We start from the raw sequence: 26,356 nt of genomic DNA on the forward strand, positions 1-26,356 counted from the left end.
GTGAGTGGGCAAATGCGTGGCAGATGAAGTATAATGTGGATAAATGTGAGGTTATCCACTTTGGTGGTAAAAACAGAGAGACAGACTATTATCTGAATGGTGACAGATTAGGAAAAGGGAAGGTGCAACGAGACCTGGGTGTCATGGTACATCAGTCATTGAAGGTTGGCATGCAGGTACAGCAGGCGGTTAAGAAAGCAAATGGCATGTTGGCCTTCATAGCGAGGGGATTTGAGTACAGGGGCAGGGAGGTGTTGCTACAGTTGTACAGGGCCTTGGTGAGGCCACACCTGGAGTATTGTGTACAGTTTTGGTCTCCTAACTTGAGGAAGGACATTCTTGCTATTGAGGGAGTGCAGCGAAGATTCACCAGACTGATTCCCGGGATGGTGGGACTGACCTATCAAGAAAGACTGGATCAACTGGGCTTGTATTCACTGGAGTTCAGAAGAGTGAGAGGGGACCTCATAGAAACGTTTAAAATTCTGACGGGTTTGGACAGGTTGGATGCAGGAAGAATGTTCCCAATGTTGGGGAAGTCCAGAACCAGGGGTCACAGTCTAAGGTTAAGGGGTAAGCCATTTAGGAGAAACCTCTTCACCCAGAGAGTGGTGAACCTGTGGAATTCTCTACCACAGGAAGTAGTTGAGGCCAATTCACTAAATATATTCAAAAGGGAGTTAGATAAAGTCCTTACTACTCGGGGGATCAAGGGGTATGGCGTGAAAGCAGGAAGTGGGTACTGAAGTTTCATGTTCAGCCATGAACTCATTGAATGGCGGTGCAGGCTAGAAGGGCTGAATGGCCTGCTCCTGCACCTATTTTCTATGTTTCTATGTTTCTATCAGGTACTATCGCCTTTCTTTCAAAAACTGTCACCATCACCCTCCTCTTCAAAAAGCTCACCCTTGACTCCTGACTCCTTGCAAACTCCTGCCCCATCCCCCACCTCCCTTTCCTCTCTAAGACTTCTTGAACATGTTGTCATCCCCCAAATCCATACCCAGCTTTCCTCCAACTCCATACTTGAAACTCTCCAATCAGGTTTCTGCCCCTGCCACAGCAGTGAAACGGCCCCAATCAAAGTAACAAATGATATCTGCTGTAACTGTGACTGCAGCTCACTGTCCCTCCTCGTCCTTCTGCAGCCATGTCAATATTTCCTTCCGTGACTCATTGACAATTTTTATCTGATCATGCTTCTGCGAAGCCCCTTGGGATGTTTTCCTATATTAAAGGTGCTATATAAATGCAAGCGCTCTACTCGGAACTCCGACACGGCAAAGCGAGCCACAGGTGGCCAGAGGAAACATTTCAAGGAAACCCTCAAAGCCTCCTTGATAAAGTGCAACATCCTTACTGACATCTGGGAATCCCTGGTCAAAGACCGCCCTAAGTGGAGGAAGAGCATCCGGGAGGTCGCTGAGCACCTCGAGAGCATGCAGAAATCAAGCGCAGGCAACGGAAGGAGCATGCGGCAAACCAGTCCCACCCACCCTTTCCCTCAACCATTGTCTCTCCCACCTGTGACAGAGACTGTAATTCCCTGTGCATCATCATCATCATCATAGGCAGTCCCTCGGAATCGAGGAAGACTTGCTTCCACTCCCAAAGTGAGTTTTCTGATGGCTGAACATACAGTCACCTGAGAACTCACTTTTAGAGTGGAAGCAAGTCTTCCTCGATTTCGAGGGACTGCCGATGAAGATGCTGTTGCTATTATTGTTCTTACTGTTCTCAAATTAAACATTTCCTCTGCCCACCTGGGGCTCCAATCGGCAACCTGGATCCGTGCATCACTGCCGCTTTGGATAGCTCCTTCCCTCCCTTATAGGGAAGGGCCATCGCTGCAGGTTCTGCAAAAGAAGAACTTAAGTGCTCTCCGACGGCGGCCGCCATCCGATCCGTTGCGCCCGATGCACTGCCGCAGAGTCCCGGGCTGATCGATTGCGGGCAGGAAACATGGAAAAAAATTCAAAGAGAGATTTAATATATTTTTTTTACTTACCTCGGCCACCTCGCCTTTAAGCATCGCCCCCGATGCGCCCGGTCTCTCGCAGCTGCCGGTGTTTTCACCAGCGATGCTGCAGGGGGTGGAATGCAAGTTTGGGTCCGGGGCGATACTCACTCCGATGACGTCACGATCACTGGGCGTAGGAGATTGGGACGCAATGCCGTACTGCCGCTGCAAACCCCCCCGCCGGGCGCCGATCTTCTCAACACGCCAGGTCGGTACGTCGTTAGCTGCCCCGTTACCGCCCCGGATGTGAGATTTCATCCTGCCCCCTGCTGTATCACCGGGCGTGGACAGCGACAGGAAGAGGAGGTGTTGTCAACTCGGCTGGCCGCTTGTGGAGTGCTAATTAAAGGGAATGTTTTTCAGATCGGCCAACCTTTATTATCTGCACCACTCTGGTGCCCGCTTGAAAGTTTTTGATGTTTCATTGCTGCGCGATGTCCAAGCCCTCCACTTTGTGAGAGTAATTGGGGCTGTAATGACAGTTGTGCAGGTTGCCCTGCAACGCAGAACTGCCGACAAGTAGGTTGTGCACCATCATTGGCCCTTCCCTTTAAGCGCGGGAAGCGACCTCTGATGCCTTTAGCTATGTGCTCCAAATTGTTCAGCGCTCTGCCGACTGCCAGGTCAGCCCGACAATTCTGCCCAACAATCATGTTCGGCCGGACCGCCAACAGTCAGCCTGGCAGCACCCACTCTTGGGTGCCAGGCGCCTGGCCCAGCCGAAACCCTCCCTGGTGGCGCAGTGGACCAAAGTTTATGAAGCGCGGAGGCTCGCCCCATCTTTATCAACCCCAGAGAGGTCATGAGGGGAGATTGAAGAGAAACTCGAGAAAGATGGGAGGTTAGGGCTCGGGAAGAGGGGAACCTTAGAGGAAGTTTAGCTCGGTGGGCGAGGGGAAGGAAGGGAAGAGGCAGAGGCGGCCGAACGGATGGTCTCAATCTTAGAGGCAAAGAAGTCCATGAGCTCCTCACACTTATTAAAGAAACATAGAAAATAGGTGCAGGAGTAGGCCATTCGGCCCCTTGAGCCTGCACCACCATTCAATAAGATCATGGCTGATCCTTCCCTCAGTACCCATTTCCTGCTTTCTCTCCATATCCCTTGATCCCCTTAGCCATAAGGGCCATATCTAACTCCCTCTTGAATACATCCAATGAACTGGCATCAACAACTCTCTGCAGCAGGGATTTCCACAGGTTAACAACTCTCTGAGTGAAGAAGTTTCTCCTCATCTCATTCCTAAATTGCCTACCCCTTATCCTAAGACTGTGTCCCCTGGTTCTGGACTTCCCCAACATCGGGAACATTCTTCCCGCATCTAACCTGTCCAGTCCCGTCAGAATCTTATATGTTTCCATGAGATCCCCTCTCATCCTTCTAAACTCCAGTGTATAAAGGCCCAATTGATCCTGTCTCTCCTCATATGTCAGTCCAGCCATCCCTGGAATCAGTCTGGTGAACCTTCGCTGCACTCCCTTAATAGCAAGAACGTCTTTCCTCAGATTAGGAGACCAAAACTGAACACAATATTTCAGGTGAGGCCTCACCAAGGCCCTGTACAACTGCAGTAAGACTTCCCTGCTACTATACTCAAATCCCCTTGCTATGAAGGCCAACATATCATTTGCCTTCTTCACCGCCTGCAGTACCTGCATGCCAGCTTTCAATGACTGATGAACCATGACACCCAGGTCTCGCTGCACCTCCCCTTTTCCGAATCTGCCGTCATTCAGATAATATTCTGCCTTTGTGTTTTTGCCCCCAAAGTGGATAGCCTCACATTTATCCACATTATACTGCATCTGCCATGTATTTTCCCACTCGCCTAACCTGTCCAAGTCACCCTGCAGCCTCTTAGCGTCCTCCTCACAGCTCACACCGCCACCCAGTTTCATGTCATCTGCAAACTTGGAGATATTACACTCAATTCCATCATTTAAATCATTAATATATATTGTAAAGAGCTGGGGTCCCAGCACTGAGCCCTGCGGCACTCCACTAGTCACTGCCTGCCATTCTGAAAAGGACCCGTTTATCCCGATTTTCTGCTTTCTGTCTGCCAACCAGTTCTCTATCCACGTCAGTACATTACCCCCAATACCATGTGCTTTGATTTTGCACACCAATCTCTTGTGTGGGACCTTGTCAAAAGCCTTTTGAAAGTCCCAAATACACCACAGCCACTGGTTCTCCCTTATCCACTCTACTAGTTACATCCTCAAAAGATTCCAGAAGATTTGTCAAGCATGATTTCCCTTTCATAGATCCATGCTGACTTGGACCAATCCTATCACTGCTTTCCAAATACGCTGCTATTTCATCCTCAATGATTGATTCCAACATTTTCCCCACCACTGATGTCAGGCTAACCGGTCTATAATTACCCGTTTTCTCTCTCCCTCCTTTTTTAAAAAGTGGTGTTACATTAGCAACCTGTCAGTCCATAGGAACTGATCCAGAATCAATAGACTGTTGGAAAATGATCACCAATGCATCCACTATTTCTAGGGCCACTTCCTGAAGTACTCTGGGATGTCGACTATCAGGCCCTGGGGATTTATCGGCCTTCAATCCCATCAATTTCCCTAATACAATTTCCCGCCTAATAATTCAGTCCCTCCTTCTCACTAGACCCTCGGTCCCCTACTACATCCGGAAGGTTACTTGTGTCTTCCTTTGTGAAGACAGAACCAAAGTATTTGTTCAATTGGTCTACCATTGCTTTGTTCCCCATTATAAATTCACCCGAATCCGACTGCAGGGGACCTACGTTTGTCTTCAACAATCTTTTTCTCTTCACATGTCGATAGAAGCTTTTGCAGTCAGTTTTTATGTTCCCTGCAAGCTTCTTCTCGTACTCTATTTTCCCTTTTTTAATTAAACTCTTTGTCCTCCTCTGCTGAATTCTAAATTTCTCCCAGTCCTCAGGTTTGCTGTTTTTTCTGGCTAATGTATATGCCTCTTCTTTGGATTTAACACTATCTTTAATTTCCCTTGTTAGCCTCGGTTGAACCACCTTCCCCATTTTATTTTTACTCCAGACAGGGATGTACGATGGTTGAAGTTCATCCATATGATCTTTAAATGTTTGCCATTGTCTATCCATCGTCAACCCTTTAAGCATCATTTGCCTGTCTAATCTAGCCAATTCGCGCCTCATACCATCAAAGTTACCTTTCCTTAAGTTCAGGACCCTAGTTTCTGAATTAACTTTGTCACTCTCCATCTTAATAAAGAATATTATGGCCACTCTTCCCCAAAGGGGTCTCGCACAACAAGATTGCTAATTAGTCCCTTCTCATTGCACATCACCCATTTCTAGGATGGCCAGCTCTGGTTGGTTCCTCGAAATATTGGTCGAGAAAACCATCCCTAATACACTCCAGGAAATCCTCCTCCAACGCAATGCTACCAGTTAGGTTAGCCCAATCAATTTGTAGATTAAAGTCGCCCATGATTACTGCTATACCTTTATTGCACACATCACTTATTTCTTGTTTGATACTGTCCCCAACCTCACTACTACTATTTGGTGGCCTGTACACAAATCCTACGAGCGTTTTCTGCCCTTTGGTATTCCGTATCTTCACCCATACCGATTCCACATCATCCAAGCTAATGTCCTTCCTTATAATTGCATTAGTTTCCTCTTTAACCAGCAACGCCACTCCGCCTCCTTTTTCTTTCTGTCTATCCTTCCTAAATGCTGAATACCCTTGGATATTGAGTTCCCAGCCTTGGTCACCCTGGAGCCATGTCTCCGTGATGCCAATCACATCGTATCCGTTAACTGCTATTTGCGCAGTTAATTCGTCCACCTTGTTCCGAATACTCCTCGCATTGAGGCATGGAGTCTTCAGGCTTGTCTTAACATACTTTGCCCCTTTAGCATTTTGCTCTTTTTGTTTTTTGCCTTGGGTTTCTCTGCCCTCCACTTTTACTATTCTCCTTTCTATCTTTTGCTTCTGACTTCATTTTATTTCCCTCTGTCTCCCTGCATAAGTTCCCATCCTCCTGCCATATTAGTTTAACTCCTCCCCAACAGCACTAGCAAACACTGCCCCTAGGACATTGGTTCCGGTCCTGCCCAGGTGCAGACCATCTGGTTTGTACTGGTCCCACCTACCCCAGAACCGGTTCCAATGCCCCAGGAATTTGAATCCCTCCCTTCTGCACCACTGCTCAAGCCACGTATTCATCTGAGCTATCCTGCGATTCCTACTCCGACTAGCACATGGCACTGGGAGCAATCCTGAGATTACTACTTTTGAGGTCCTACCTTTTAATTTAACTCCTAGCTCCCTAAATTCGCCTCGTCGGATCTCATCCCGTTTTTTACCTATATCATTGGTACCTATATGCACCACGACAACTGGCTGTTCACCCTCCCTTTCTCGAATGTCCTGCACCCGCTCCGAGACATCCTTGACCCTTGCACCAGGGACGCAACATACCATCCTGGAGTCTCGGTTGCGGCCGCAGAAACGCCTATCTATTCCACTTACAATCGAATCCCCTATCACTATAGCTCTCCCACTCATTTTCCTGCCCTCCTGTGCAGCAGAGGTGAAGGTGGAAACTGGGGAGAGGGGGTGAAAACAGGTTAGCAGTAGAGAATAGAAGCCAGGGATTATCTTTACATTCAGAATTTTTGAGTAGAGTTTTGGATGGGGCTCAAGTTTACAGGGGTGCAAGGTGGGAAGCTGGGCAGGAGAGCATTGGAATAATCAAGTCTAGAGGTAACACTGGCACAGTTGAGGGTTTCAGTAGATGAGTTGAGGCTGGAGCAGAGATGATGACGTTACAGAGGTGGGAGAAGGTGGTCTTGGTAATGGAGAGGATATGGGGTCGGGAGCTCAGATCAGGGTCAATTAAGATGCTAAGGTCGCGAACAGTCTGGTTCAGCCTCATAAATTGGACAGGGAAAAAGATGGAGGCAGTGGCTATGGAACGGAGTTTAACTCCCTGCTTTCTAGAAAATAGTTTACCAATGTCAATGACTCTCCCTCCCACCCATCCTTGCATGGGATGCCAGTGTGAGGAACTTAGCTCATACTTGAGACAGTTCCCATTTTCCCTGTTATATATTCCTTTGGTGATTAGTCTTCCTTTGAATGGGTGTTTAGATGAAGGTCAAGTGATGGTACTTTGTGGAGTGGTCCCAGGTGAACGTGTTGATGGTGGATCATTACTTCTACTTCTAGGCCATTGGTGATTGCAAGGAGAATGCAGCAGAGCTAAAGTGCTGTGTTTTTGGTTTCTAACCCATGTTGTGGTAATGACATACAGTTTCATCATACCACAGGCTTGTATAGCTGTTTTCAAAGAAAGCTTGGCTGAAGCTGGTATTTCGCAGAAAAATTGTTGTGCATCACAGTATTTATTTAAAAAAAACAAGAACATTTCTCCAACAAGTGACCTTTTAAACAACCGTATCATTAGAGATGCAGGGGTCCAATTTTCTTCTCCAAATGGGCGATAGCAAATCAGCAGCCCATTGTACACTCCACACACTTTCCTTTTCCATTGACTTGAATGGAAATGTAAATCGGGTGGAGTGTACAATGGCATGGTAAACTGGCATGCTGATTCCCTATCACTCATTTTCAACTAGCGTCCATGATGAATTTTGTCCAAAGTACTTCATTGGCTGTAAAAGCACATTGGAACGTCCTGAGGCTATAAAAATGGGTCGCATTTATTTCCAACACCAGATTTCTGATTGGTCACCTTATCAATCAAGACCTGATTACTGATTGGTCCTCTTGGAGGACAAGATGCACCCAGCAGTTTCTCTGGAATGTATAATTATATTCTGCCTGTCTAAGTAATCGAGGACTTTGCATCGTGCAATTCGAGCCATTCTGACTGCCAGGCTCCAGACATAATGGAGCTCACATAGAACACCCTCGTGGGTTGAGACCTTCTTCCATACCGCAAACAAGTTCCTGACCACCCCCAACAAGTTCCTGACACCCCCTCCCCAACAAGTTCCTAACCGTCCTCGCACCCCCACCCTGATTTTCTGACCTTTTTCCCTTCCTAACAAGTTCATGACCCTGACCTTCCCCCCACCCCCCCCTCAAAGTGGCTGGCCTTTTCACTTCTGCCTAAATGCTCAAGCTCACCCTCCCACCAAGTTCCTGACCTCTTCCCCCCAACAAGTTGCTGACCTCGCCCCCGCCCCACCATAGATGGGGCATTGTTTGTGAGTCACAGATTGTTAACAGGTTCATTGGGTATGAAGTGAATAGTGACAGTGTCATGATTTCTGGATTTCGGCCAGTCCAATGATGTCACTTGCCACACATGCACCGAGCTTTCCGAGAAATCAACCATGTCCAGTGGGAGGAGAGGGAGAACGTGGTATGGGTGTAAAGGCGGTGAGGTTGGAAGAATGTGATCCGTCTTACTATCTGGATCATGTTCTCGCTCTCCTCCCCCCCACCTCCACCCTGCCTTGAGACCATAATCACATTCTTCCCCCATCCCCAATGTGCTCTCCGTGCTCTTTACCCCCCCCCCCCCACCGAGTTCCTGACCTCCTGTCTCCTCCCCTCCAATTCATTCTCTCCCTTCGATTCTCTCTCCCTCCCTCCACCTTTCTCTCTCCCCCCTCTCCGATTCCCTGTGTCTCTTTCCCCTCCCATCTATCTCTCTCCCCTCCATGCTCTCTCTTCCCCCTTTCGATCCTCTCTTTTCTCCCGCACCCTCCATCAGATCCAGCGACCTTCTCCTTAGGGGGCAGAGGAAAGAGTGGCCCACGGTGCAAGCCACAACCATTGGATACTGTGCATCGGCGCTTTCCGGAATCAACGTGCATGCGCAGAGGTGTTCGAGCAGATAATCACACCAATAAAAATGCAAGACTTTCTTCTTGTTATTTTTGTAGGGGTATGGTAGCATTCTGGTAATGTTACTGGGCTGGTAATCCAGAGACCTGGGCTGATGATCAGTTCAAATCCCACCACCGCAGCTGGGGAATTTAAATTCAGTTAATTAAATGTATCTGGTGTAAAAAAACAAGTATCAGTAACAGTGACTGTGAAACTACCGGATTGTGGTAAAACCCATCTGGTTCACTAATGAAGGAAATCCTTCCCCGGTCTGGCCTATAAGCGACTCCAGACCCACAGCAATGTGGTTGACTCTTAACTGCCCTCTGCGGTTCAAGAATGCGGCTCACCACCACCTTCTCAAGGGCAATTAGAGTTGGGCAATAAATGCTGGCCTTGCCAGCGACGCCCACATCCCATGAACGAATAATTAAAAAAATGTACTATATGCTTGTAATTCAATGAAACCTTCCAGCATTGATGTACAGACAATTACAATTGCACATGACAAAGTACATATATATACTAAGCCCCTTTGAATGTTATTATTGAATCTACTTCCATCACCCTGTTAGGCAGTGCATTCAAAATCATAACAGCTCGCTGTGTTGAAAAAAATTCACCTCATTTCCCCTCTAGTACTTTTGGTAAATATCTTAAATTTGTATCCTCTAATTACCAACCAACCCACCCACCAGTGGAAACAGTATCTCCTTAGATTTGGTCTACTGAAAAGCAAAGGACTCACCAGCTTAAAAGTACAAGCAATTTGTTTATCCCTCAACTCATAAGACACTTGTAAACAGTTCCTTTTTGTTTTCATACATGTTTTTGTTCTGGCCTCAGGCAAGTGACCTTTGCATATTTCCTGCCCATGTTTATACTGCCAGGCTCTTTAGAGGTTGATTCAGGAGGCTAACCAATGGACCCATCACAGACCCAATCCACGTCCAGACCGGGGTCAAGCAGGGCTGCGTCATCGTGCCAGCACTCTTCTCGATCTTCCTCGCTGCAAAGCTCCATCTCACTCTCAACAAGCTCCCCGCTGGAGTGGAACTAAACTATAGAACCAATGGGAACCTGTTCAACCTTCGTCGCCTCCAGGCTAGATCCAAGACCATCCCATCCTCTGTCATCGAACTACAGTACGCGGACGACACTTGCGTCTGCGCACATTCAGAGGCCGAGCTCCAAGCCATCATCAACGTCATCAAGGAGTATGAAAGCATGGGCCGTACACTAAATATCTGTAAGACAAAGGCCCTCCACCAACCTGACCCCGCGTCACAGCACTGCCCCCCAGTCATCAAAATCCACAGCACGGTCTTGGACAACGTGGACCATTTTCCATACATCAGGAATGTACTATCAGCAAGGGCAGACATCGATGACATGGTCCAACACCACCTTCAGTGTGCCAGCGCAGCCTTCGGTCACCTGAGGAAGAGAGTGTTTGAAGACCAGGACCTCAAATCTGGTACCAAACTTATGGTCTACAGTGCAACAGTGAGACCCGCCCTCCTGTATGGCTCCAAGACGTGGACCATATACAGTAGACACCTCAAATCGCTGGAGAAGTACCACCAATGCTGCCTCTGCAAGATCCTGCAAATCCACTGGAAGGATAGATGCACCAACGTCAGTGTTCTCGATCAGGCCAACATCTCCAGCATCAAAGCACTGACCACGCTCGACCAGCTCCGTTGTGCGGGCCACATTGTCCACATGCCCGACACGAGAGTCCCAAAGCAAGCGCTCTACTCAGAACTCCTACACGGCAAGCGAGCCCTAGGTGGGCAGAGGAAACGTTTCAAGGACACCCTCAAAGCCTCCTTGATAAAGTGCAACATCCCCACCGACACCTGGGAGTCCCTGGCCAAAGATCGCCCTAAGTGGAGGAAGAGCATCCGGGAGGGCGCTGAGCACCTTGAGTCTCATCGCCGAGAGCATGCAGAAACCAAGCGCAGACAGCGGAAGGAGCATACGGAAAACCAGACTCCCCACCCACCCTTTCCTTCAACCACTGTCTGTCCCACTTGTGACAGAGACTGTAATTCCCGTATTGGACTGTACAGTCACCTGAGAACTCACTTTTAGAGTGGAAGCAAATTTTCGGCGATTTCGAGGGACTGCATATGATGATGATGAGAGCAGTCCCGAAGTACCAGGGACGATTATTGTCCTGAGCAGACGTTGAACAGGCCGTGGGCGGGGCGAGTGTGCCACCCACCCGATGTCAACGGCGGGAGGCCCGATACATTTTGGCGAGCTGGCCTCATTGAAATAAAATCAGTGAGCAGCCAGGGCTAAATGTGCGCTGAAAAGTAGTTCACCAATCATGGGGTGGCTGGGGGCAAATCAGTCCAGTTGAAACCAAAATTGCATCAAGGTCCTAAACATGTATTAGGCCCCGATTTAAATATTTTAATGAGACTCTCACCTGACTCAATGTCAGCTATGGCTCAGTGAGTAGCACACTCACCTCTGAGTCAGAAGGTTGTGGGTTCAAGTCCCACTTCAGGGACGCGAGCACATAAATCTAGGCTCACACCGAGGGAGTGCTGCACTGTCGGAGGTGCCGTCTTTCGGATAACTCCCCTGCTCTTCTTCGAAATAGTCTTCTTCTTTACATCCACCTGAGTGAGCAGACAGGGCCTCGGTTTAACAGCTCCTCTAAAGATGGCTTCTCCGACAGTGCAGCGCTCCCTCAGTACTGCATTGGAGTGTCAACTTAGATTTATGTGTTCAAGTCCCTGGAGTGGGACTTGAACCCACAACCTTCTGAATCAGAGGCAAATGTGCTACTCACTGAGCCACAGCTGACACTGTTACCCACAAAAGAAGTGTATGTTTGCAGGGGAAAGGCAAATCAATTCATTTCTGTTTATGAGTGCAGAGGACAGCAGAACTGTACATTTGCTATTTTCTGCTGTTTTTCCTGAAGCTCCTTTTACTTTGGTGCTGATGTAATTCAGATTCTGTAAGCTGGATCCTGGCACTTATATACTGTGATAGCTGCCTCCCTTACCCCGGAGACACACTTATATACTGTGAGAGCTGTCTCCCTTACCCCAGAGACACACTTATATACTGTGAGAGCTGTCTCCCTTACCCCAGAGACACACTTATATACTGTGAGAGCTGTCTCCCTTACCCCAGAGACACACTTATATACTGTGAGAGCTGTCTCCCTTACCCCAGAGACACACTTATATACTGTGAGAGCTGTCTCCCTTACCCCAGAGACACACTTATATACTGTGATAGCTGCCTCCCTTACCCCGGAGACACACTTATATACTGTGAGAGCTGTCTCCCTTACCCCAGAGACACACTTATATACTGTGAGAGCTGTCTCCCTTACCCCAGAGACACACTTATATACTGTGAGAGCTGTCTCCCTTACCCCAGAGACACACTTATATACTGTGAGAGCTGTCTCCCTTACCCCGGGGACACACTTATATACTGTGAGAGCTGTCTCCCTTACCCCAGAGACACACTTATATACTGTGAGAGCTGTCTCCCTTACCCCAGAGACACACTTATATACTGTGAGAGCTGTCTCCCTTACCCCAGAGACACACTTATATACTGTGAGAGCTGTCTCCTTTACCCCGGAGACACACTTATATACTGTGAGAGCTGTCTCCCTTATCCCGGAGACACACTTATATACTGTGAGAGCTGTCTCCCTTACCCCGGGGACACAATTATATACTGTGAGAGCTGTCTCCCTTACCCCAGAGACACACTTATATACTGTGAGTGCTGTCTCCTTTACCCCGGGGACACACTTATATACTGTGAGAGCTGTCTCCCTTACCCCGGGGACACACTTATATACTGTGAGAGCTGTCTCCCTTACCCCAGAGACACACTTATATACTGTGAGAGCTGTCTCCCTTACCCCGGAGACACACTTATATATTGTGAGAGCTGTCTCCCTTACCCCGGGGACACACTTATATACTGTGAGAGCTGTCTCCCTTACCCCGGGGACACACTTATATACTGTGAGAGCTGTATCCCTTACCCCAGAGACACACTTATATACTGTGAGAGCTGTCTCCCTTACCCCGGAGACACACTTATATATTGTGAGAGCTGTCTCCCTTACCCCGGGGACACACTTATATACTGTGAGAGCTGTCTCCCTTACCCCGGGGACACACTTATATACTGTGAGAGCTGTCTCCCTTACCCCGGGGACACACTTATATACTGTGAGAGCTGTCTCCCTTACCCCGGGGACACACTTATATACTGTGAGAGCTGTCTCCCTTACCCCGGGGACACACTTATATACTGTGAGAGCTGTCTCCCTTACCCCGGGGACACACTTATATACTGTGAGAGCTGTCTCCCTTACCCCGGGGACACACTTATATACTGTGAGAGCTGTCTCCCTTACCCCGGAGACACACTTATATACTGTGAGAGCTGTCTCCCTTACCCCGGGGACACACTTATATACTGTGAGAGCTGTCTCCCTTACCCCGGGGACACACTTATATACTGTGAGAGCTGTCTCCCTTACCCCAGAGACACACTTATATACTGTGAGAGCTGTCTCCTTTACCCCGGAGACACACTTATATACTGTGAGAGCTGTCTCCCTTACCCCGGGGATACACTTATATACTGTGATATCTGCCTCCCTTACCCCAGAGACAGATTCACAAGGCTAGTTTTTCATGTTTAAAGCATCTACCTCGTAAACTCACAAAAATGGTGCCACCCGCAAAATGGAGCTAGATTTCACAAAATGGCAATCTAAATAAGAGCATAAGAACATAAGAAATAGGAGCAGGAGTAGGCCATTCGACCCCTCGAGCCTGCTCTGCCATTCAATAAGATCATGGATGATCTGATCTTGGCCTCAACTCCACTTTCCCGCCTGTTCTCCATAACCCTTGAATCCCCTGTAGTTCAAAAATCTGTCTAGCTCCACCTTGAATATATTCAATGACCCAGCCTCCACAGCTCTCTGGGGCAGATAATTCCAAAGAATCTCAACCCTCTGAGAGAAGAAATACCTCCTCATTTCCATTTTAAATGGGCGACCCCTTATTCTGGAGCTATGCCCCCCTAGTTCTACATTTCCCCCACGAGGGGAAACATCCTCTCAGCTTCTACCCTGTCAAGCCTCCTCATAACGTTATATGTTTCAATAAGATCGCCTCTCATTCTTCTAAACTCCAATGAGTATAGGCCCAACCAAATATTAAGAAAATCCATCCAGAAAGATGTTACAGTCCCCCTCCCCATCATGGTATCTATTTCTTAACTGATTCCAGAACTTTCATCTTTCCTACTTTACCTGGAGTTTGTTCCATGTCGTGATCACTCTGTGTGTGAAGCGAAACTTTCTGGCGTCAGTCCTACATTTGTCTTTTGCTAGTTTGAACTCTTGTCAAGCTCTCGGTTTATTTTCAGAATGACCTTTTCCATTATGTTTACTATTGTATTTCTCCGTTAGTTCGCCTCACAGTTGCCTCATCTGAAGGAAGAAACGGTTAAGTTTCTCCAGTCATTCCTCATAGCTCAATGCTCTGGCATAAGAATCAGCTTAGCAAGGCTCTTCTCCAAACTGTCATTCAGGGCGTGAATGCCTCCTTGTGTCTCAACCAGAACAGTCCACAAGTTGTGCCCTGAACAGAGCACCATTCAGTTTGAGTGTGAATTTCTATATCCTGTGACCCTTTACTGATAATTTGTACCTGTACTCCGAGCGGGGAACTGTGCTTGAGGAGATTGTGGCTTGGTTATAGGGTGATACTATAGTGTCAATTCTGCAACCCATGCTCCTTTCAACCATGGATAAATGCTGAGGGTGTAGAATCATAAAATGCACTCTACCCTCTACTGTTTTGGCTATGCAGCTATTTGGTTATATAGTTCAGAATTAGTTGGACATGTTGAATGTCAAGTCTAAACATCTACTAAGACCCCCAGATCTCCTTCAGCTTAATTATTTCAGCACCATTTGGTTTATAATTTGCTTTGTCTCACCAGATCTGACTTCTTGAAAAGAAGAGAAACACACATGGGCTAACATGCGAGATTACATTATCCACTGCACATAAGAACATAAGAACATAAGAATTAGGACCAGGAGTAGGCCATCTAGCCCCTCGAGCCTGCTCTGCCATTCAAAAAGACATAACATGGGGTTTCATTGTTGTGAACCCTGGGTCATACTATCGCACGTTCTCGATATCGGTTCACTCCTGAGTGTGGGGGATTCTGGGTCCACTTGTGGTGACGCTGAACCCAAGAGAATATCTAGGGCAATCTAAAATTTGTAACACCCACAGTCAGCTAGATTCACAAGCTGTGCATACCAACAGCTGACACAATGCGTGTTTTGTATTTGTAATATTATGGGCTAGAAACACAATTTTTTCACGTTAAAACAAAGTTTTTGTCCTAAAAATAAACTGCTTAAAATTCCACAAACCTTAAGGATGGCATTGTCAAAATATCACCATTATCAGTTACGTCATACCTAAAAAAACGTAGCGCCGAAGTTTGGCCATTTGGCACCGCCATACTCGCTTCACAAAACATCGTTTTGAAAAACCTGGCGTTACAGCTTCAAAAATGCCAGTAAAAACAGAAACATAGACAATAGGTGCTGGAGTAGGCCATTCAGCCCTTCGAGCTTGCACCACCATTCAATAGGATCATGGCTGATCATTTTTGCAACTTTAGTACCCCATTCCTGCTTTCTCTCCATACCCCATAAGTAAGAAGACCTACAAAAAAGGTAAGTTGAATTTTATTTTTTTTTAAGCTTTTTTCAGCGATTCTGTTGTTAATGCTTTTGTGAATGTTTTCTCAATTTTTATTTTCTTATTTTTGACAATTTTTGGCTGTTTTTTTCCCCTGTATTTTTCGTGATATTGACCTCGTGGTAAAGTTGGAGAGGACATTGTTTTCCAGCAACAGGGTTATTTTTTGGCCAAACTTATCCCATTAAAAAATGGCAACATTTTCTCATTATTTTTTCACTTAAATGGCGTTATTTGTCAAATAACAACAGTCAGGTGAAATTCTAGCCCAGTGTAAAAAAACATTCTATAAATGTTTACATCAATGATTATTTTTCCTCCTATGTGCAGTGCATTCTGCTTGTCTGTTTCAAATTTCATTTGCCATTATTCTGTCCACCTGCATACATTATCCAATTAATTTTGTAATTCCCAAATTGCCTCCTCAGCTTTAGCAGCGTTTACTAGTTTGGTAACATTGCAAATTTCTGAGTCCCAGTTTTTGATGTAAATTAGAAACAGTGGAGGGTCCAACACTGACCCCTCGTACCCTACTCTGCACTTCTCTGGTCATTTATTTCATTGTGGGACCAGTTTGGCTGCCACATTTCCGTAAATTACACATGTGATCATTCTTCAAAAAGTGCTTAATTGGCTGTGACATGCTTGAGGGCATTCTGAGGTTGAGCAAGGCACTATATAAATGCAAGTTCGTTACTGGTCACTGGTCAAGCCACTTCTTGAAGATGAAGAACTGGGAGAGGGACAGAGAACAAGCCTTTAGTTTCCTGCCCAGCAAAAGGAGAAAGTAAGCAAGTCCGACAAGGGGATTAAGAGCCCGCTGCTTAAATTTACTGCCATCGAATTTCAGAGAAAACATAGTCAGAAAAAGGGCTAATATGGTTTGCTTTGTTATTTTCTATGTTACAAGGGCGGCAAAATTGGCCCTTTTTTGCGCCCTGTTAGTGCCGCCGGTGGGTGTTAACAGGGCGCAATTACTTTTTCGCCTGGCGGTGGGTGGCGGTGGCAGCTGGGGCGAAATTGCCCCCGAGATTTTGGGGGCGATTTTGAGTTTCCGCCACGCCCTGTGATTAGTGCCCCGGGCCGGCGCACACCCGGCGATGACGTCATCGTTTTGAGGGGCGCAAAGGGCAATTCGATGCTGGGACCAGGCGTTCCACGCCGGATGGCGGTACTTCCACCGCGGGCGTTAACTGACCCGGGCCCGGAAGGTTACCGACCCCGGACGGGCCGCGATGCAATTTCGGCCCCAGGGAGTGTTATGAAATCAACCTGTTGTTTTATAATTTGCCTCGTCACACCAGAGTGTTCATCAATCTGCCTTCTTGAAAATAAGAAAAACGCACATGGGGTAACATGCGAGATTACAGTATCCAGTGCACACGATGTGGGGTTTCGTTGTTACGACCCCTGGCTGAAGCTATCACATGACTAGATAGCGGGCATTGACGGCTCACCCCTGAGTGTGGGGGATTCTGGGTCCACTTGTGGCGACGCTGAACCCAAGAGAATATCTAGGGCAATCCAAAATTTGTAACACCCACAGTCAGCTGGATTCACAAGCTGTGCACGTCAACAGCTGACACAATGCATGTTTTGTATTTGCAAAAAGTACGACGTGAGAAGCTGAAAATAATTTGTTTGAGTGGAAAGTTGCATTTAACTAACTTTTTTCAAAAAGTATAAAAGGTTACAAAGTTGCGCAATTAGGAATGTGCACATTTCTAGTAATACAGTAAACTATTATCGCAGCCTCCATTGCTAGATTACTATTTTATTTTAGGTTAAATTGCAACTTTCCTTCTTATTCTCAAACATGTTACCAACAGCTGAGAATCATCAAAATGCACATTAGACTAATTTTGTTTTTGGTCGAGCTTTCAAATCAATCCTTCAGTGATGATGCGAGTTATTCAGGACGACTCTAAACACAGCAACAGACATTGATAGAATTGATAGGTTAGTGTGGAGTCCTTTCACGCTTAAAGGAGGAAAACATAAAAATACTTGTTCTAATGCATTCTGTTGCACACAGCTGTCACCAAAATAAAATACACAGGGTGATGGTTATGACAAAAATAAAGCATGTCTGTTCACAATGTGTTATGTTATTGGCTTCTTTCTTTTTTTTACTTTGTTCTGGGATATGGGCGTCGCTGGCAAGGCCAGCATTTAGTGCCCATCCCTAACTGCCCTTGAAATAATATAAGAACATAAGAAATAGGAGCAGGAGTAGGCCATTCAGACCCTCAAGCCTTCTCCGCAATTCAATAAGATCATGGCTGATCTTTTACCTCAACTCCACTTTCCTGCACTATCCCCATATCCCTTCATTCCCTTAATATCCAAAAATCTATCGATCTCTGTCTTGAATATACTCAACGACTGAGTCTCCACAGCCCTCTGGGGTAGAGAATTGCAAAGATTCACCACCCTCTGAGTGAAGAAATTTCCCCTCATCTCAGTCCTAAATGGCCAACCCCTTATTCTGAGACTGTGATCCCTGGTTCTAGACTCCCCAGCCAGGGGAAACATCCTCCCTACATCTACCCTGTCAAGCCCTGTAATAATTTTGTATGTTTCATTGAGATCACCTCTCTTTCTTCTAAACTCTAGAGAATATAAGCCTAGTCTACTCAATCTCTCTTCATAGGACAATCCCCCCATCCCAGGAATCAGTCTGGTGAATCTTCGTTGCACTCCCTCTATGGCAAGTATATCCTTCCTTAGGTAAGGAGACCAAATCTGTACACAATACTCCAGGTGTGGTCTCACCAGGGCCCTATATAATTGTAGTAAGTCATCTTGGGGGCGAAATTCAGGGTTTGAGAAAGACCTATTACTGTCCGTTAGCGGCGGCCATGCATCGGAATCCTGTGGCCGCCGCTTTGGGGTCAACTGGCCGACCCTACCCAAATTCAGGTCGAGGATTTTTCGGCTTGGACCCAATACCACCCGATTCTGATGACCACCGTAAGCGCGTCATCAGAATGCACACAGCTGCTTTCCCTCACCTTCAAAATCTTCTGACCAAAATTCACCCCAATAAAATGATCCCCCGCCGCTCTGTTGGTGCACCTTCTGCTGACTGTGTGTGGCCCGGCAACGCGGCGGCCCTTCAAGGGGAGGGCCCACTGCCGCGGCTGCCATCTATTTATTTTTGCCAGCTGACTTCCTGATTGGCCTGTTAAAAGAACTGCCCCTGGGTTCGGCCAGGCCGCCAACGGGCAGCCTGGCACCCACCGCTGGCCCGGCCGAAACCCTCCCTGGTGGCCCAGTGGCCGAAGATATAAAATGACAGATTCTCTCCCCTTTAACGGAGGGGATAGAGCGTGGTGACGCACACGCGCTGTGATGTCACCACTGCTGCACCGCTGATTGACAGCGGCGAAGTCCCAAATTCAGCCCCTCAGCCTGCCTTCCTGTCTATCTCCTGCCCCCACTATGACATATTTCCTCTGGGACTTTGAAAAAATGTCAAAATCCTGAAAATGGCTCTTCCGACCGCATCAAGGATCCGTGCGGCAAGTACAGAGAAAAGAAATCATAGCTGCTCCAGCTTTCTTGCGCTATTGAATTTCAGCCTCCTTTACTTTTAAATTTAAATCCTCTTCTAATAAAGGCCAACATACCATTCACTTTCTTGCTTGCTGTCACTGCATGTTAACTTTCAGTAATTCGTGTACAATTTGTGTAGGTGCAGGGAGGATGTCACCCACGGCTGGGGAGTCTAAAACATAACACATTGCGAACAGACATGCTTTATTTTTGTCATAACTATTGTGTATGTAGGCACTCTGTTAATGACTCCACGAGGCAGGCGTATTGCACTTGAACTGTACAGATTATAGTCCTTTATTGCAGCTCCTAGACTGAGGACACCAAGAGGTGAGCTCCCTTTTATACTGGGTTACCTGCAGTGTACAGGTGACCCTTAGGTCACCAGCAGCAGCACCCTCTGGTGTACAGGTAAGGTATATACAGGGTAAAGGTACATTCAGGTCTAGTGTTACAGTACATCATTATAGCATTGGCATGCATACATAACAACACTCCCCCCTAAGCCGTTCCCAAGTCCTTATTGCCATGACCTGGGGAGGTGGTCAGTAGTGAGCTGTGGGAGGTTATGGTGAGGGTTGTGTGGGTGCCAGGTGTGATCCCTGTGCTTGAAGCTGCTCTCATTCATTTCCCCCCATCGCACACAGACCATGTGGGTGTCACTGTTGTGGGATCCCTCAGTGGTGGAGCCAGTGCAATGGGTAAGGTACATACACTGTAGAGTGGGTAAGTGGTGGTGTTTGGTGGTGGGCAGGGCCACAGGACTGTGTGGGCTCCTTGTCCTCCATTGGTGGTAGAAGTCTGATCATCCCAGGGTCTGCCAGGAAAGCTGGAGGGTACTGGCCTCTCGCTCCTGGTGCTGTCCCTGGTGGCCAGGGGGTGTAGGGCCGATCTGGGGCAGGTTGCCAGTGGTGGTGACTGTGTTGCCCATTGACCGCTGTCCCTGCAGTGGCTCTGCTCCCACTGGGTGTGTGTGAGCCCTTCCTGGGGCATCACATTTGTCCCAAAAGTCCAGGCTACATGGTCAGGTAGCCCGCTGGACCTGGATTCTCCCGCGGGGGGATGCCTCTGGCATTTACATTGTACTTGTAGAACCCGGTGTCCTTTAACAGTCTACTTTCTGCATGCATGACACATTGGCTCCGATCACAAATAGACGATTCTACACAGTTATCTTTCTTTACATTGTCACATTTAGTACTTACAACATTTCCTTGTGTATCGGTGTCTCCATACAGGGTTACATTTATCATATTAAAATTTCTAGCATCATCATTTAACAGTGCAAACTTGTTGCTAACATCATTTTCATAAGCATTCATTACATTTTTTTCCATCAGTTAATCTGGCATCACAATTTAACACTACATTTGTATACCTGCATTTGCTTACTGCACTTTTAATTTTAAAGTCCTTGGCATTGCTGTGCCTAGAGTGAAACTGTCCCTTTAATTTCTTTGGGTTACTGGTCTCCTTTAAGGGGGCCTTCCAATCCGGTTCGCTGCTTGTGCCACGTCGCTCCTCCAACGCTGCCCCTCGTGGTCTGGTCGCGGCCATTTTGATTCTGGGTTCTTCGCCTCGTGGTCCGGCCGCCATCTTTTCGCTCTCCTCAAGGTCGGCTGTGGTGATCTTTTTCTTCTCAGGTTCGGCAACGGACGTCGGGAATCCACCTTTTTCACCGATCTTCTTCCCTCGGAGTCCTGCCACGGCCCGGAAGGTGAGATCTGGACTTTCGGGTTGGGTGATCTCGCCATGGTGTTGTGCAGTCGTCGCCGCGCAGTCGAGCTGGATGATGGGATTTTGAGGTGCAGCGATGGATCCAAGTTCGGGGCTGCATGGGATGTCGATCGCTGGGGCCCGGACGCTGTCGTTGCTTCGACCAATTTGGACCTGCTTCACCTAACTTCTTCCCAGCAGCATTGGACCATCGTCGGCAACAATCCACAGGAGGAGCTTGTTCATCACACCGCCCTGGGAGACCTGGATGTCCACGCTGCCAACGACTGGGATGGTGCCTTTGGTGCAGGTGAGCAGCTTTGGTCGTTCGGCGGGATTGTTCCAAAGTTTTTCGAAGGTCATCTGGCTCATCAAAGACTGGCTCGCCCCTGTATCGATCTCCATCAAAACTGGAACTCCGCTGATGTCCACTTCCATCTTCCACGGGGAACTCTCGGTGGAGCAGGTATAAATTCCATACTCTTCTTCCAGGGGTTGAACAGCTTCATCTTCATCAGAGCCCAGGTGATCAGTCAACTCTTCAGCGACACAGTGAGTAAAGCTTTTTCTGCACATTCTCTGAAGGTAACCTTTCACGTTGCAGCTTTTGCAGGTATAGTCTTTGTAACGGCACTGGTGGGCCTTGTGGTTTCCTCCACAGCGCCAGCACGGGGCTAGTCGGTTGGCCCCATGTGGCGGACTCAGGGTTGCGGAACTCGGGGCAGCATTTCTGCCTTTGAAAGTCACCATTCTGTTCACTGCGCTCATCGGTTTAAAGGTACGCGGAGTCAGTGGAAATGTATTAGCATGGATAGAGAATTGGCTGGCTAACAGAAAGCAGAGAGTCGGGATAAATGGGTCCTTTTCCGGTTGGAAATCAGTGGTTAGTGTTGTGCCTCAGGGATCAGTGCTGGGACCACAACTGTTTACAATATACATAGATGACCTAGAAGAGGGGACAGAGTGTAGTGCAACAAAATTTGCAGATGACACTAAGATTAGTGGGAAAGCGGGTTGTGTAGAGGACTCCGAGAGGCTGCAAGGAGATATGGATAGGTTAAGCGAATGGGCTAAGGTTTGGCAGATGGAATACAATGTCGGAAAGTGTGAGGTCATCCACCTTGGGAAAAAAAACAGTAAAAGGGAATATTATTTGAATGGGGAGAAATTACAACATGCTGTGGTGCAGAGGGACCTGGGGGTCCTTGTGCAAGAATCCCAAAAGGTTAGTTTGCAGGTGCAGCAGGTAATCAGGAAGGCGAATGGAATGTTGGCCTTCATTGCGAAAGGGATGGAGTACAATAGCAGGGAGGTCTTGCTGCAACTGTATAGGGTATTGGTAAGGCCACACCTGGAGTACTGCGTGCAGTTTTGGTCACCTTACTTAAGGAAGGATATACTAGCTTTGGAGGGGGTACAGAGACGATTCACTTGGCTGATTCCAGAAATGAGGGGGTTACCTTATGATGATAGATTGAGTAGACTGTGTCTTTACTCGTTGGAGTTCAGAAGGATGAGGGGTGATCTTATAGAAACATTTAAAATCATGAAAGGGATAGATAAGATAGAGGCAGAGAGGTTGTTTCCACTGGTAGGGGAGTCTAGAATTAGGGGGCACAGCCTCAAAATATGGAGGAGCCAATTTAAAACCGAATTGTGAAAGAATTTCTTCTCCCAGAGGGTTGTGAATCTGTGGAATTCTCTGCCCAAGGAAGCAGTTGAGGCTAGCTCATTGAATGTATTCAAGTCAAAGATAGATAGATTTTTAACCAATAAGGGAATTAAGAGTTATGGGGAGAGGGCGGGTAAGTGGAGCTGAGTCCACGACCAGATCAGCCATGATCTTATTGAATGGCGGAGCAGGCTCAAGGGGCTAGATGGCCTACTCCTGTTCCTAATTCTTATGTTCTTATGTTCTTATGTTCTAAAGTCCTGGGTGTGGGTCATCATTCACTTGGAGTCGCCGACCGAAATCATGTAGGCCTGGCTCACTTTCATTGCCTTCTGCAGGGTGATTGTGATGTCCGCAGAGAGCAGTTTGTGGAGGAGGCCCTCGTGGCCGATTCTGATCACGAATTGTCCCTTAGTGCTTCGGTGAGGTGGTCGCCAAAATCACATGGTGCAGTCAATCTTCTTAAATCTGCAGCATACTTAGCAATTTCTTGGCCTTCGGGTCGCCGGTGAGTGTAAACCCGATGCCTGGCTGTAAGGATGTTCTCTTTGGATTTCAGTTGCTCTTGTATTAAGGTTACAAGCTCCTCATAGCTCTCGGTTGTTGTCTTCGCTGGGGCTAGCAAGTCCCTGACGAGGCCATGGACAGTGGGCCCACAACTACTAAGCAGGATGGCCCTGAGCTTGTTCACCAGTGTGGCCGGTGAGGCCCCCATCCAGGTCGTTGGCGATGAAGAAGTGTTCTAACCTTTCCACGAAGGCGACCCTATTTTCCCCATCGGTGAATTGTCGGAAGTTGCTGAGATTAGACATGTTGTGCGTGGAATTCGTAACCTCGTCGCCAGTTATTGTGTATGTAGGCACTCTGTTAATGACTCCACAAGGCAGGAGTATGACATTTGAACTGTACAGACTGTAGTCCTTTATTGCAGCTCCTAGAGTGAGGACACCAAGAGGTGAGCTCCCTTTTATACTGGGTTACCGGCAGTGTACAGGTGACCTTTAGGTCTCCAGCAGCAGCACCCTCTGGTGTACAGGTATGGTATATACAGAGTGAAGGTACATTCAGGTCTCATGTTACAGTACATCATTACATCATTGGCATGCATACATAACAATAACCATCATTCTGTGTATTTTATTTTGGTGACAGCTGTGTGCAACAGAATGCATTTTTATAAGTATTTTTATGTTTTCCTCCTTTAAGCGTGAAAGGACTCCACACTAACCTATCAATTCTATCAATGTCTGTTGCTGTGTTTAGAATATTCTGAATAACTCGCATCATCACTGAAGGATTGGTTTGAAAGCTCGTCCAAAAACAAAATTAGTCTAATGTGCATTTTGATGATTCTCAGCTGTTGGTAACATGTTTGAGAATAAGAAGGAAAATTGCAATTTAACCTAAAATAAAATAGTAATCTAGCAACAGAGGCTGCAATAATAGTTTACTGTATTACTAGAAACGTGCACACTCCTAATTGCGCAACTTTGTAACCTTTTATACTTTTTGAAAAAAGTTAGTTAAATGCAATTTTCCACTCAAACAAATATTTTTCAGCTTCTCACGCCGTATTTTTAGTATCATAATTTTTTTTACACTATATTGCAAATACAAAACATGTATTGTGTCAGCTGTTGACATGCACAGCTTGTGAATCCAGCTGACTGTGGGTGTTACAAATTTCGGATTGCCCTAGATATTCTCTTGGGTTCAGCGTCGCCACAAGTGGACCCAGAATCCCCCACACTCAGGGGTGAGCCGTCAATGCCCGATATCTAGTCATGTGATAGTTTCAGCCAGGGGTCGTAACAACGAAACCTCACGTCATGTGCACTGGGTCTCAGAATAAGGGGTTGGCCATTTAGGACTGAGATGAGGAGAACTTTCTTCACTCAGAGAGTGGTGAATCTTTGCAATTCTCTAACCCAGAGGGCTGTGGATGCTCAATCGTTGAGTATATTCAAGACGGAGATCTATAGATTTTTGAATATTAAGGGAATCAAGGGACACCCAGGACCCTCTGAACACCAACATTTCCCAATCACTCACCGTTTAAAGAATACTCTGCTTTTCTATTTTTCCTACCAAAGTAGATAAGATTTCTACACATTATACTCCATTTGCCACATCCTTGCCCATTCACTTAGCCTGTCTATATCCCCTTGACATCTCTTTACATCCTCCTCACAACCTATAGTCCCACCTAGCTTTGTATTATCAGCAAACTTGGATATATTACATTTGGCCCTGTTATCCAAATCATTGATATAGATTGTGAATACCTGAGGCCCAAGCATTGATCCCTGCGGTAGTCCACTCGTTACAGTCTGCCAAGCTGAAAATGACCCATTTATTCCTACTCTCCAATTTCTGTTAACTAACCAATCCTCAATCCATGTTAGTATATTATTGCCAATCCCATGAGCCCCAATTTTGTTTAATAACCGCTTGTGTGGCACCTTATCGAGTGCTGGTGGTGTTGGTGATAGTGAGCTGCCTTCTTGAATCGCTGCAGTCCGTGTGGTGAATGTTATGTATTGATGTGTGTATCGTCCTGGTACCTTAAATGTAATGTAAGCACAATGCTACACCACAGAGGGCGCTGTGGTGGGAAACCTGGAAGTACCTGCAACAGGCACTATAAAAGGCTGACCACCACACCTGAGAGGCACTCTGGAGCTGAACAATAAAGGACGAAGGTCACAGCAGTTAGACTTACACCAGACCGTGTGGAGTCAGTGATTTGTGTGCTACATACACCACATTGGCGACAAGGAAGCGGACGAACTCCACGCTACCATGACTACTCTGGGCTCGCTAAAGGATTTTACCGTGGGCAATGATTGGGAGGCATTCACGGAAAGGCTCGAGTACTACTTCACAGCAAACGACCTGATGGAGGACACGGACGCAATGAGAGAGAAGCGTAAGGCGATATTGCTCTCCAGTTGTGGAGATGAGGTTTACTGTCTTGTCAGATATTTGCTGGCACCCGGGAGCGCCAGGGACAAGTCATACAAGGAGCTGACTGAACTGATTCGTGACCAGTTAAAACCGAAGGAGAGCATCCTCACGGCCAGATACAAATTTTACCTTCACTGCAGACCTGAGGGCCAGGATGTCACCAAATACGCTGCGGACCTCAGGAGACTCGCAGCGTCATGTGATTTTGCGCACACCTTGACGAGGCGTTGCGGGACGTTTTCGTTATGGGGATTGGCCACAAGGGCCTCCTTCACAAGCTGCTAGCCACGGAACCCACAGTCACTCTGACAAAGGCCATCACCATCAGCACCATCACCATCACATATGACCTCGACTTGCAGCACCAAGCAAATAATCCACACAGTCTCGAGCCCGGCAGGCACTGTCCACAGGATAGCGTCCACCACGGACAAAACTGCAGAACGTGGCTCTGCCCGGGGCAGAGAGCACGGACCTCGGGGTCCTGGAACTCAGAGTCCGCTGAGGGGGGCCAATCAAGTAACACCACGCTGACGTTGTGGAGGAAGCCATGGGGCTCACCAGTGCAGGTTTGCGGAGTATACGTGCAATACCTGCCACACGAAAGGCCACCTTCAGCGTATGTGTAAAAGAAATCGGACTAACCGTGTGAGGAGATGGGGGATGATCTACTGTTCAGTGAGGAGCAGGCAGAAGATGATGAGGTGTTGAGACTGCACACGTGTACTGACGATTCGCCCCCAGTGATAAGGGAAGTAAAAATCAACGGCGTCCCTGTGAGTATGGAAG

The sequence above is a fragment of the Pristiophorus japonicus genome, chromosome 15, assembly GCF_044704955.1.
Source record: "Pristiophorus japonicus isolate sPriJap1 chromosome 15, sPriJap1.hap1, whole genome shotgun sequence".
Classification (NCBI taxonomy): Eukaryota; Metazoa; Chordata; class Chondrichthyes; family Pristiophoridae; genus Pristiophorus; species Pristiophorus japonicus.